Source organism: Falco naumanni, chromosome 3, assembly GCF_017639655.2.
Source record: "Falco naumanni isolate bFalNau1 chromosome 3, bFalNau1.pat, whole genome shotgun sequence".
NCBI classification, from domain to species: Eukaryota; Metazoa; Chordata; class Aves; order Falconiformes; family Falconidae; genus Falco; species Falco naumanni.
In genome coordinates this window covers 116,642,957-116,655,336 of record NC_054056.1, presented here as the reverse complement: position 1 = coordinate 116,655,336, position 12,380 = coordinate 116,642,957, and positions in this window count along the sequence as shown.

The following is a 12,380-nucleotide window of genomic DNA, read 5'->3' as shown; positions in this document are numbered from 1 at the left end:
GATATTTTTTTAATTCATTGATTTTCATATGTCATCTAAACAACACTAATCCTTCTGTGGGGTCAGAAATTTTAATATTTCCAAAGTAGCAAAGAAATTTCTTTACTGCTGGTACACAAATGTGCCTTTTAATGAGAAAAAGCTTTTTCAACAATGTTTACTTTGTAAGTTGATGAACTCTTCTACCTTTTTCTTCATGGTACAAATTTGCACATCTCCACCTGCACATAAAGTATTTTCTTTCACTGTATTCTTGTTCCTTTCACTTAGGTACTTGCTTTTCTCACCTAAAACATCTCTTATGTTAAATCATCTGGATCCTCACGACTTTCTCTAGTCAGAGTAATTTTTTACTTGTACTTTTGACAGAAGAATGTTCAAAAGCTGGTTAATGTGAATATGCTTCCTGTTTCTGATTATATCATATCTGCATTATTTCTCCCTTGCTGAAGTTTTCAGTAATGCCAAAACTGGAATATGACTGTGAATCTCAGAAGGGGATGCCATTAATTTATGTCCCAAAGTGACATTCAATTGACATATGAATCTTCTGAATTTCTGTCTTCTGAATTCATGACTTTCATGTCCATTTGAAAGATGTATATAGGATCTGTCTTCGCTGTCTAATTTCATAGATGAGACACGCTTCAAAACTGCAATAAAATGTTGCATTGATTATAACTTACATTGCACAAATGAGAGTAGCAATATATAAAAAGCACACTCTTGTGTTGTGACATCAAATCTTAGTTCACATAAAATAGAAACTCAGTTAACACATAAAAATAATCCTCCCTGACTCAGAGTTTGCCACCTCAAATCATAGTTGTTATGATCACTTTGTTGCCTATAGCTGTGAGTTAGAGAGCTAGAAATGGTATCACTGTAATGAATGTATATTACATATTCAGTCCAAAAACATGTTAACAGAAGCAATAACCCTCCTTCTGAATGATTCCTGGGGTGAGATTCTCAAATTCAATTTATTTCTTATGGTCTAAGGAAATAGAAAAAAGCTCGAAAAACTGCTTATCTGAATCTGATCACTTAAATATGGTTTCATTATGTACTGGAAAGAACACAAGCTCAAGCAAGGTATTTTTGTGTGTTTTGCTTGTCACCTGTACAATGAAGGGATAGTTTCTGAACATTGACGTAGCAGGTATTTTAATGTCTGGCCCAACTATATTTTGTCATGGAAGAACACTTCTATTTCATGACAAACATATGTTTTCCATGTCCTAAATAATTGGTTTCCACCTTCCAAACAATTACTTTGCAAAGACATAATTTTCCTTTGCAATAAAAATTATTGGAGGTAAGAGAAGATGTTTATATAGTATAAAGGAAAAAAAAAAATCACTAAAAGAGGTCTTACCAACTACCAAGATTCGCAAGAGTGCAATTGCCTGAACAAGACTTAGGCCTATTACAATCATCTGCTGACCCATTATGAAGCCAGTCTTTTCCTAAAGGCTCCAGAAACCACTTTTAGTTGCAACACCTGTTTTCTTGGGGACAAAACCAAAATCAAACAAATCAAATCCACAAAAAAAAATCAGTCAGAATATGCTTGCCCTCCTATACCTTTTTCTTTTAATTTCTTGACTTTGAAAGCCACAGTGTGAGTGATATGTGGTTGATGAGAGCCCTGCAAAAACTTAAGACTTTGGCTGCTGTAGGTGAGAAATGTAAGCCCACAGTGAGAACTGCCAGGGGCATCAGGCTTGCCTGTGGAGAGCAGCTGACACACAGCAGTTCCCTGAGGAGTAAGATCTGCAGCAGTAGCAGCACACCTTTTTTTCTGCCAGGGCTCTGGCATTAACATTTTTGCAACTCCTGTTTTGTGGTATCTGGCAGCCAGCTTGCTCTAATCAATTACTTCTTCTTTTGCCTGTGTGTAAAGCTGGTGCTGAAATGGATCTGTACATTTGTGGCAGTATAATATCAAAACAGGTCAGTTTGCTTAAGATATAGTCAGGGACAAGTCACAAACAATTCTGACATTAGCTGTGTAAAGTAAGTGCATAGGCAGAGCAATGAACTGAATCAACTAAGTCACAGAGGTAGTTTTTCCTTGTCAGTCTTCTCATAGCTGAGCTTCCAAATTAAAAGAGGTCATGGAAAACTGTTAGGGATAACAAGATCAACCATGCAGTGGTTTTTTTGCATATCTTGGGATGTGACAGTAAAGAGCAATCCATTGGTCAGTTATGTGAAAGAGGAGTACAAGCCCAATCTAACTGAACAAGGGAAGAAATTCCACATGGAGTCCTTCAGGAGGTAGGCACGGACAATATCTTCTCTATTTAGATCTGACATTAACTCAAAGCTTCCATTGAAGTGAAGGGAACCTTAGATACTATGAATTTTTTGCAGGGGGAAAGAAATCCAGTCATCTATTTTAGGCAATCAGTTAAAAGCTATGATTATGCATCCTTTTCCTTTCAGACAAAACGTGATAACATATGGCCTACCTGATTAGTACTTCATAAATCACTGTTGTATTTGATCAGAAATAACACATAAAAGGAAACAATGGTTTAATACTTTGTACCTACTTTCATATTGCACATGAGGTTCTGCTCCCAAAAAAAAGCAGAACGATAATGCCTGGTTGCTACCTCCATGACAAAATTAACAAGCTCATACAAAATTCTAAATCAAGCAAAGAGACTGTATCAGCAGGTGTTTTTGTGATGTAATATACTCCGAGAACATAGAAGTGCTTGGTAAGGATACTTACTATACAAGGCTGTCAGTGTCACACTGGTTAAGAGAAGCGTAAATGTATCTGAAGGAAGGATGAAAAAAAATTAAAAGGTGTGGAACAGTCTAGAAAATTTGCATATTATTTGGGTAAAGAAAACTTTTGTAAGCTAATTCAGGTGAACATTTATGCATTTAAGTATTATGGTAGCTTCATAAGTGAGTCTTTAGAGAACAGGCTTAGCTCTCTGGTGGTGGCTTGCATTTGGAAACTAAACTAATCCATATGTTTAATGCAGAAGCTTATTTTATACAAGTGAGATTTTCAACTTTTCACATGGTATGTTTGAATCACTAATTGCTAATTGCAGATTCCTTCACTGTTCTTTTTAGTGACATATTTGTACCAGCCACTGAAAGATTACATCGAGAACATCAATTGGTGCATAAATATTTATGAATACTTAAGTGGAATAATCAAGTGTAATAAACTCTCTAGAGATACTGCTGGTATCTGAAGCGAATTTTAAGAATCATATAATGTGTACATATGCGCTGTGGAAAAGGTTAACATTTCCCTTGCCAGAGTCCTTCTCTTATTAGAAGAATTAATGCACTTTTGAGATTTCCAAACAAGCTTTTCACTTAAAACACTTTTTGAGGTAGGGAAGAGATCTCTAGGCTAGTATTTTTACTCACAGTTTACTTCTTTAGAGATAGTAATGACAGCTAGCTTGTGACTTAAAATTTCATTCCGTTTTTTTTCCTTCAGCATTTCTTATGGGTTTATTAACATCAGAGGATAGTAGGCAACCATGTTCAGAATGAAAACAAAGCACAGAAATAAGCATCTACAGGGCACTTTGTTCCACCCCATGAAGAAACACACCTGCCTTTCAAGTGGAGAAGCCTTAAACAGCGTGAAGTGGAAAGAGTTGTTCTCCATTCTTGCTTCCCTTTACTAGGATAGCAAGATATTGCTGCTGGATAGCTAGAGGGATTTGCCATTGTTGTTGCTAATTGCATGAAATTGCCCTGGTCCTTTCCTTGCACCGAAAATGAAGTATTGATTATGAAATTTATATCAGATATGTGTCTGACAACTCACTTGCTGCTAGGAATGATAACCACAGGTAGCTATTATATCACATATGTAAAATACAAACCCCCCCAGACTCTGTATCATTATGACATTTATGGAAGGTTTTACGGAAAAATGATTTTGACATATTTTAACAGAAGCAAAGAGGTGGAATGCAGATACAGCCAATCCCACACATTTTTTCTTGCTGCCAGCATGCTTAGCCTCTTTAATTCATTGTTTTAATACTCCAGTCATTCCAAAATCTTTCTATTCACTTGTTACTTCCAGACCTGTCAACTTGTAGGCTCCACAGACAAAGCTGTAACATGTCGGCCTTACTGGAAAGATGGCATTATCCAGGAATCCTGCCTTTAGGCTTCATCATCACTGTTCCTGGACCACAGCTTTGTCTAAGGGCTTGGACTATAGTCCTTTACGTTTCTAGTCTTAAGGACTGATGTGTTAGACTTTAAATCTAGTAGTATGACATTTAGGACTGAAAAAAATCCAAATTCTGCAAGTGAATCCCTCCAGCCTTTTGGCACAGAGACTGGAATTTGGATTCCAGAAACTGATATTCCCCCTCTGCCCCACTCCATAAAAACTTCCAAGAATTAATTAAAAAACTAGCAATCCATTTGGCTTATTCCTGTGTTACTCTTTACGAAATCTATTTCACTGTGCTTTCAAAGTTTCAAGAGTCCTGAATATTATTTTTTTGATGATACATAACAGTACTGATGGCCCAAATATCCTGATTCCACCTTGGCAATTCTAGGCTATGCTCTTGCAATGAAAGCGATGATAACACAGATAATTGCGAAAGTCGGGGATTAGGAACTGACACAAAGCGAAAGCTAAACAGATCAGGGTCAGCGGTGTGCATGCACCAAAGAACTGATTCATGTGCTTATATCCTATTAATTGTTATTTAATGCTGAAGTGATTTGCTGAGTTTGGCCCTGGAAGATTTGCATTTCAGCTCGTGCAAAACAATAAACACCACAGCATGTTCCCATTAGCCTTACAAGAACCTGGTAAAATATTGACATTCAAAATGAGCCAGATCACTATATTAAATAAAACATATAATATGGAGTTTCTTCATGATAACCATGTAATCCACTTTGCACCACATCCTCTCTCTGTAGTTCATGCAAGTAGTTGTTACGGGTAAGGTACTTAGAAGAAACTCTTCATTGCTTGTGCTATATCTATTCACTACATAAGAGACTTCAGCATCCAAACCTTGGTCTTGCATATTTCATTGCCATTAAACACACAGAGATAAATGAGAGATCTGAAGTTCCTTTTTTATTTTAATTTCCAAAGGCATTTCATAAAGCTCTGTAATGTATGTTCACCCAGTGATACTGATTCTCTTTAAATACCTTTCAATACGAGTAGTGACATGATAATCTCTTTTTCCATTAAAAATATTTTTCTCAGTGATAAATAATCAGCTTCAATGTCAATTACTTTGACTCCATTTTTGTGGAGAGATGGATGGACCAGGCACAGATACTTAGTTGCAGAACAGGTTCGTGTGAATGTATAACTTTATTCTATTAGTATACATCCCTAAATAATAACAAATATATACTTGTAACTTTTTTCCCTCCTTTTTGTATAAAAGGAACATCATTTAATGTGTTGCTTTAAAAGATAGAAACAGAACTACTTACTAACTAGGCTTTTAAGCCTTCATTGAATTTCCCTTTTCTCTTGGGCCATAAAATAACTCATGAAATATAAGATATTTAGTATGACTAATTAATCCCGGTCTGATGTTTTTGCTAATATTATTACCATATTAATTAGCTAATTACCCTAACATTGCCAATGGTAATAAAATGAAAGCAATACTGCAACCATTCAGTTGAGTTGTAGTCTGGCAAATGTCCTTGCATTTAAAGTATTTCTGAAATAACATAGAGTTCTAGGGAGGAAAACAGGGTAAGACTTGCAACCTATATAAAATCTATTTGTTTGATAGCAACTGAAACTCTAAACTGTAAGGCAACCACAAGGCAACATGCTTCTTACACCGGTATGTTTAACTTTGGATAATGATATTCCCTTTTCCCAACTATGAAAATAAAATGGGAATCAAATGATACTTTCATCTATAACACAAGGAGGAAACGTCTCAAAAATTCAACGTATTGCAATTGAATACACAGGTAGGTAGATAGATAGGTATCAGTTTGGTAATCAGAGATTGTTGTGATGGGATTGTTTAGAAGACTTACAAATCAGGCCATTTTTCAAGCTTTACTGAATGAATTAGTGGCACAATTCTTGCTATGGTTGTATGTACAAATTACTAAACATGATGACTGCACAGGCAAAACTGTTAGTCTTTTATACCTATGTTCTGAATTTTCTGTGGGTATACAATAACATGGACCTGATGATGTATAGTTGATAACAACAGCTGTGCTTCTTGGTGTTTTTATTCATTGACGTCCAAGTGGTCCCACTGGAGAGTTCTTTGATGAGAGGCCAAAACCAAAGTAGTTTTGTCTGCTTATTTTTTTATTTTCTGCACTTACGTCTGATGTTTTTATGACACTATCCTCTCTCCAAAAAGGGGAGTCTAATCTGTCCCAATCCTGTTTATCTAGTTTCCTTTGTTTTGCCATTCATCCTTTTGAGTATCCAGTGCATGTTATTTGAAATCCTTTGTACTTACCTTTTCTCTGTCTTGCACTTTTGGATACCTTTCACATGCTACTTCATCCTTCTTTGCTTGCCCCTTTGATGGTCATACTGCTCATATACTTAGCAAAATGCTAATATATTGTGTCTGGTTAGACTATGATAAAAACTACAAGCATACTGTTGTTAAACTATTTTAGTTTGTTTATAATCAGATTAAAGGCAAGTTAATATTATTTACATCTTTATCAGCACACTTCTAATTTGTAGGTGTTTTTGTTACAAAGGTTAGGCATCAGAGTGTCACCTTATGTTGACTGCAACTTAAACCAACTACCTTGACATTTTTGTATGGTAGCTATGCAAAGCATGTTTGGTTAACTCACCTCAATGAAGAATGAAAACGTGTTTATGTGTATTCAATGTCTGAGTTCTGAAATATAAAATTGTTTTGTTTCATTACACTGTTGGCAAAATAAAGACAACAGGAGTAAAAACATCACTTTTCTTTGGCTAATAAACATCTCTTAAAAACAACTTTCTTCTCTGACTACCTGCACAATGTTAACATCAGTCCTGGTTGTAATTTTAAACTTGTAGAGATAGAAGAGAGCCTTTCTGATGAGTTCAGATTTCTGGCCTAATAATCTAAACTGAGTCCATTAAAATAGTCTGTTTGGTGCAATCCCACAAAAAAAAGGGAGGGTGTGTCAAAGTGAGGCTTGTCCTGGCACCAGTTAATGTTTCCATGCAACCTTCACTCCTTACTCTGTCCAAGCGCTTCCCTAGCTGTGTTCAAACTGCTTATACAAGCAAGTGCTCACCACGGTGTGAAAGGATCAAGACAGCAGAGAAATGTTCAGTGTTTACTTCTCAGTTGCATAGCTCTCCTCTGAAACAACCTGAATCTCAGCAAGACCCCCTGAAATGGGTGATACCACACTATCAACACAGAACACATGCACTACATTAGTCATGCTACAGTGGCATTTAAAGTGTGCTTGCTTATCTTAAGAAAAAAAAACCCCATAAATCCTACCTTAAGCTTTCCCAGAACTTTCTGCTCCTAGCTTTTTCTCTGCAAGTCCACCTTTATTATCTTTTTTCCTCAGGTGCTTTTTCCCACTACCTGATAATCCTAGGACATGATCTATTGCCTCTACAATCACATGGCAAAACTTGCTCTTAATGAAATGTTTTGTTTGTGTTTGTGTTTGTGTTCCATTTTTGTGGACAGCTAAAGGAAAGTCTTTGAATAAGAAGTGTTATTTTCCTTCATTATGTTCTTCAAGACACTCTGAGAGAGACTCTTCTGTGCTAATGAATGCATTAATCTGAGGGTACCATGAAACAAAACACCACAGGAATCCAGAAAGAAGCCTATTCTCTGACTTTTGTCTAGGATAACTTAGGTGATGATATAGGGAATCTTGACTACTTGTTTGTGCAAAGCTACTTTATATTCTTGTGAGGTGTCACAGTTGAATCTCATTCATTTACAGCATTAAGAATTATTTGTGAATACATCTGAGAATCAGAAAGTAGTGGAAGTGAATTTAGTCTCACATTATCAGCTACACAGACTATGTATTTCTAAGGTATTTAATGCTTTAATCAATTATTGTGTTGTTTTGCACTTTGAAAGTTGGAACTAAAATGCTTTGCTTTTGAAAGGTAGAAATGGTTTACAAAAATGTATTTATTAACTTCTTTTCTCTATCTTAAAAATGAAAAACCAATTACCCTGCCCATATGACTCAAAGATGAAAAACTATACTACAGCTAGCAAAGATCTTTCTCAAACTCACATCTCTTGAATGTCAGCTCCATGTTATGTTTATTTCAGTTATAAGGTTTGCTAAAATGCTTTTAAGAACGTCCTTTAACATGTTACATAACAATTGCCATTGAATGAGTTTTTGTTGACTGCTTGTTACTGCACGATGCTTTTATGGTTGCCATATCAACCAGCACATTGGTACATACCATGTGCTGGTTGCTCAAACTTCTCTAAACTTTCTGATATTGTGGAGAATGCAAAAATTCTCAGCAAAAAAGTCTTCAGCAGATTGAGGGGGGAAAAGGATTTGTTACTAGAGCTGTTCAGCAGAATAATGGTCACTTTCAAGTTAAATGTTTACTTTTCAATCTACTTGCCAAGGAAGGTCTGTAACTTATTCCCACACCACATAGGAAGCTATTACCTCCCGTATGGGTTATACCAGAAGAACTCCCAGAAGATAACCACTGGGTTGGACAAAGGATCCGTTTAGCTCAATATCCAGTCTCCAACTGTGGCAAAAAAGATGTCACTACAGAGAGAATAAAAGCTCGGAGGCTCTGTGCAGCCTGTTGCCATCAGATTTAACACTATCCTCAGTTGTTGGACAAGAAATGTCAGAGGGCACATACATATCTGCCTTGTCCTCTTACAACCTATTTATGGACCTGTTGTCTATGAAATTGTTCAAACATTTGCTGAACCTGCTGATGTTGTCTACCTCCAAAATATGCTTTGCAACAAGTTCCAGGAGATTGCTTATTGTTATTCACTTTTATGTTTTAAAGCAATCTCCTGTTAGTTTCCATTGCCCTCTAGTTTTACTGTTAGATTTTCAATCTATTAATCAATTTATGGTTTTGTAAATCTTAACCCTATCCCTCTCAGCTGTCACATTTCCAAACTATCTTAGCCATTTTAGTCTCTTTTCATAAAGCAGCTGGTTCATCCCCTTGATCATTTTGGTTGTTCTTCCCTGAAACATCTCAAACTCCTCTACACCCTTCTTGGACCAGAGCCGTACACACTACTCAAGAGATAGGCAAAACAAGGTTTTTATAAGAAGGAAAAAAGCTTCCAACACTTCCATTTTTTTTGGAATACCCTTTCTGATTTTATCCAACATTTTTTAAACTTTTTTACCACAACACACTGAACTAATGATTTCAGAAAATTGCTAATGACAGCTCTGAGATCTCCTTCCTGAATTATATTTGCCAGCTCTGACTTCAGCTTTACTTAAATATGACTGAGATTGTTTTCCCTAGATGCATTGCTTTTCATTATCTACATTGAATCTTACTTGCAACTGTTTTATTAAGATTCTACCTAGCATCCCTCTGACAGACAATATAGGTCAAATCCAGGTACCTTTAATAAGAAAGTTAACTTGTATTGTTCTTTTGGGTTGAATTTTAATGGGTTGTTGTTTAACTGAGGCAGAAATACTGAAGGTATTTTTTATTGCAGTTATCACTAATATATCACTTTTATAATGAGCAAACTTTACCTAGCTAGTTGTAAGCAAAGGTACTTTACATATTTTTCCTATAGATGTGTACAAGAAGACCTGGTTCTTCAGAATCAAAGCAGAAAATTTGTTTAACTGTAGCCTTGAAATTCTCCTTTGTCTTAAGAATAATTTGGGTTGGAGGAGTGGCAACATTTTTACTTGTTGATAATGCCACATACAAATCAAGCTCTTAATAAATTTTCTTTCCCAGTGGTCATAGAGAACCTCCTATTAATCTTATTATTATTTAAACACATAATAATGTTGAAGGAAATCCAAGGATTTCTAATGACTGTGAACTCATCAGTCCTTCTCACACTAAATACACACAGACACCCTTTCCTCTTGAATTTTTAAAAATATATCTAAAAAAGCGCTAACAAACACACTATGTATTGCAAGTATACCAACTGTTCCAGATTGTTCCACATCTTTCAGTGTGTAAAAGGTACTCTGACAGAGTGTCCAGTGATCAGTTCCTCTTTCCCTGGGGATGATGCCTTTTCAGGACCTGACAAATATCATTCACCCACAGGATCAAGCAACCCAGAACTGTTTCAGCTGCAAGTTCACTTAGCAGGGATATAAGATATCTGCAACCAGAAGCAGGGTAGTGAGTAAATCCAATCTTAGCTACTCCAGGGATCTTACTTAGCTGGTCCTAGTTTAGGAGCCTTGGCTCCCTAGGTAGGCAAGGATTCACCGAACTCAAGGCAAATCCCAGTCTGAACAGTGAGAGTGCCAGTCCTGGCCCACGGTATGACCTACTGTTTCTCCTGGAACAGCCTTCGGACCAGAGGAGATAATATTTTTTTTCTAGTTCTTCTTTACAGGACAGGTATGTTCTTAGATGCAGTAAACACTCATAGGCTGCAATTATTATCAACAGCAAATCTTTGCTTGAGACCTCTTTATTATAATCCTAGATTCTGCTTCTGTACACCAATGTAAATCGAGAGCATCAGACTCATGGAGAGCAGAATCTAACTAGTACTTTCAATTACCTGGTTCTTTTTTCTACTGAAGATAGTACAACGGCCTTCAGTATTAAATATGACCTTTCTATTTTTCTGAGTCTATGAATGAAGATATCATTCGGTAGCTCCAGCTCTCTGTAAATTATGATATGATTATATATTCTAAATATATATTCTAAAACCTTTGAATTCACTTCGAAGAAATTCATTAAAGCTCAGAAGACAAGGGTGTCGTATCCATGAGGGTAGATGCAACCCTGGAAGATGGGCCTAGAGCTCCCAGCAACAGCACACAATGCACTTAATTGTGCTGTAAAAATAACCCCCAAACTTTTCTAAAAGGAGATAATAGGTCTGTTGTTTGTTTCAGAACAGTTCTTGGAGGCCGAGTGTCTTGAACTGTCACAAAATGTTGCATCCATCTTATCTATTAACAGCCTAGGGAAGACCATTTCCAGAATGCAAAAGTTTGAGACTGGAGGTTCACTTCTCAGGGTTACAGCTTTTAATGGACTGACTGTCACTGATAAGAAAATGATGGAGAAGCACAATGTTCTCACAATCTCATTAGCTGGATGTACTGTGTGATGTTAAAGTACCAACTTGCAGAATACTAACACACACCAGCTGAAAAAGAATGAGGGAAAAAGCAATTTAGTTATACACAAAACTTTTATTCTCTAGCTATTGATTTGAAATAACAGTTTGCAGTACTTTTTTATTATTATTTATTTATTTTTATTCTGTGCTTACCTTTTTCAGGATACAGTTTAGTTCTTTTGAATAATAACATACAAAAAAACCCCCAAACCCCTCAACAACAATCAACCAACCAACCAAAACCCCTGCAACATGAACAGAAACAGACTGTTTCCTGAACGTGTTTCTTCTTCCAATGATTATTTTTTTTACTACATTTTCCCCCCTTGTGCCAAATATTTCAGTAATGCTGTGTTCTTTTTGAGAAAAGGATGTGAAAATACCCAATAAGGGGCAAATCGGGATTCACTCCTTACAGTGGCTTGACTGCCCAATACAGTTATTAGAGTGTAAATGAGACATTTCAAATTTCTTACCTAGGGGAAAATCTACAAAAAAGGTTGACCTTTAGTCATTTACACATCTCCAGTAAGTCCACCACTGACATTTTCTAATTGCCTGTCACGTGTATTGTTAAATATGATGTAAATACCCCTCTATACACCTCCAGCCTAATCAATAGTTTTCCTATCAAGATAAAGGACTTTTTATGCAGTAGAAACTTTCAATAATAAATCTTTCTTTCTAACTAGGATGAAAGATGTCAACTCTGCAAAGGGAACATGGACTGAAAAACAAGAACCACTGAAATATTTCTGTTTTTTCCTTCGATCCACTCATTCTTGAGATGTATAAAGTGGGGTAAACCAGACATTTCAGGCCATGACACTTCATAACTGTTAGTGAAGAACTGTCTGTGATAGTTTTGTTTGTGCACTACCTTTACAATTTTGTGGCAGTCCAGTGTATGTTCTTAAGGACTTTGCTCATATGGTCTTGTTGGCTCTTCTGTTTCACAGGTAAATTAAATTACCTCTAGAGTCTGCAATCATCTGATTCTGGTGATTCCTTCCCCTGAGAGATGTTGACATCTTCAGCATACATAAACCTTTAGGT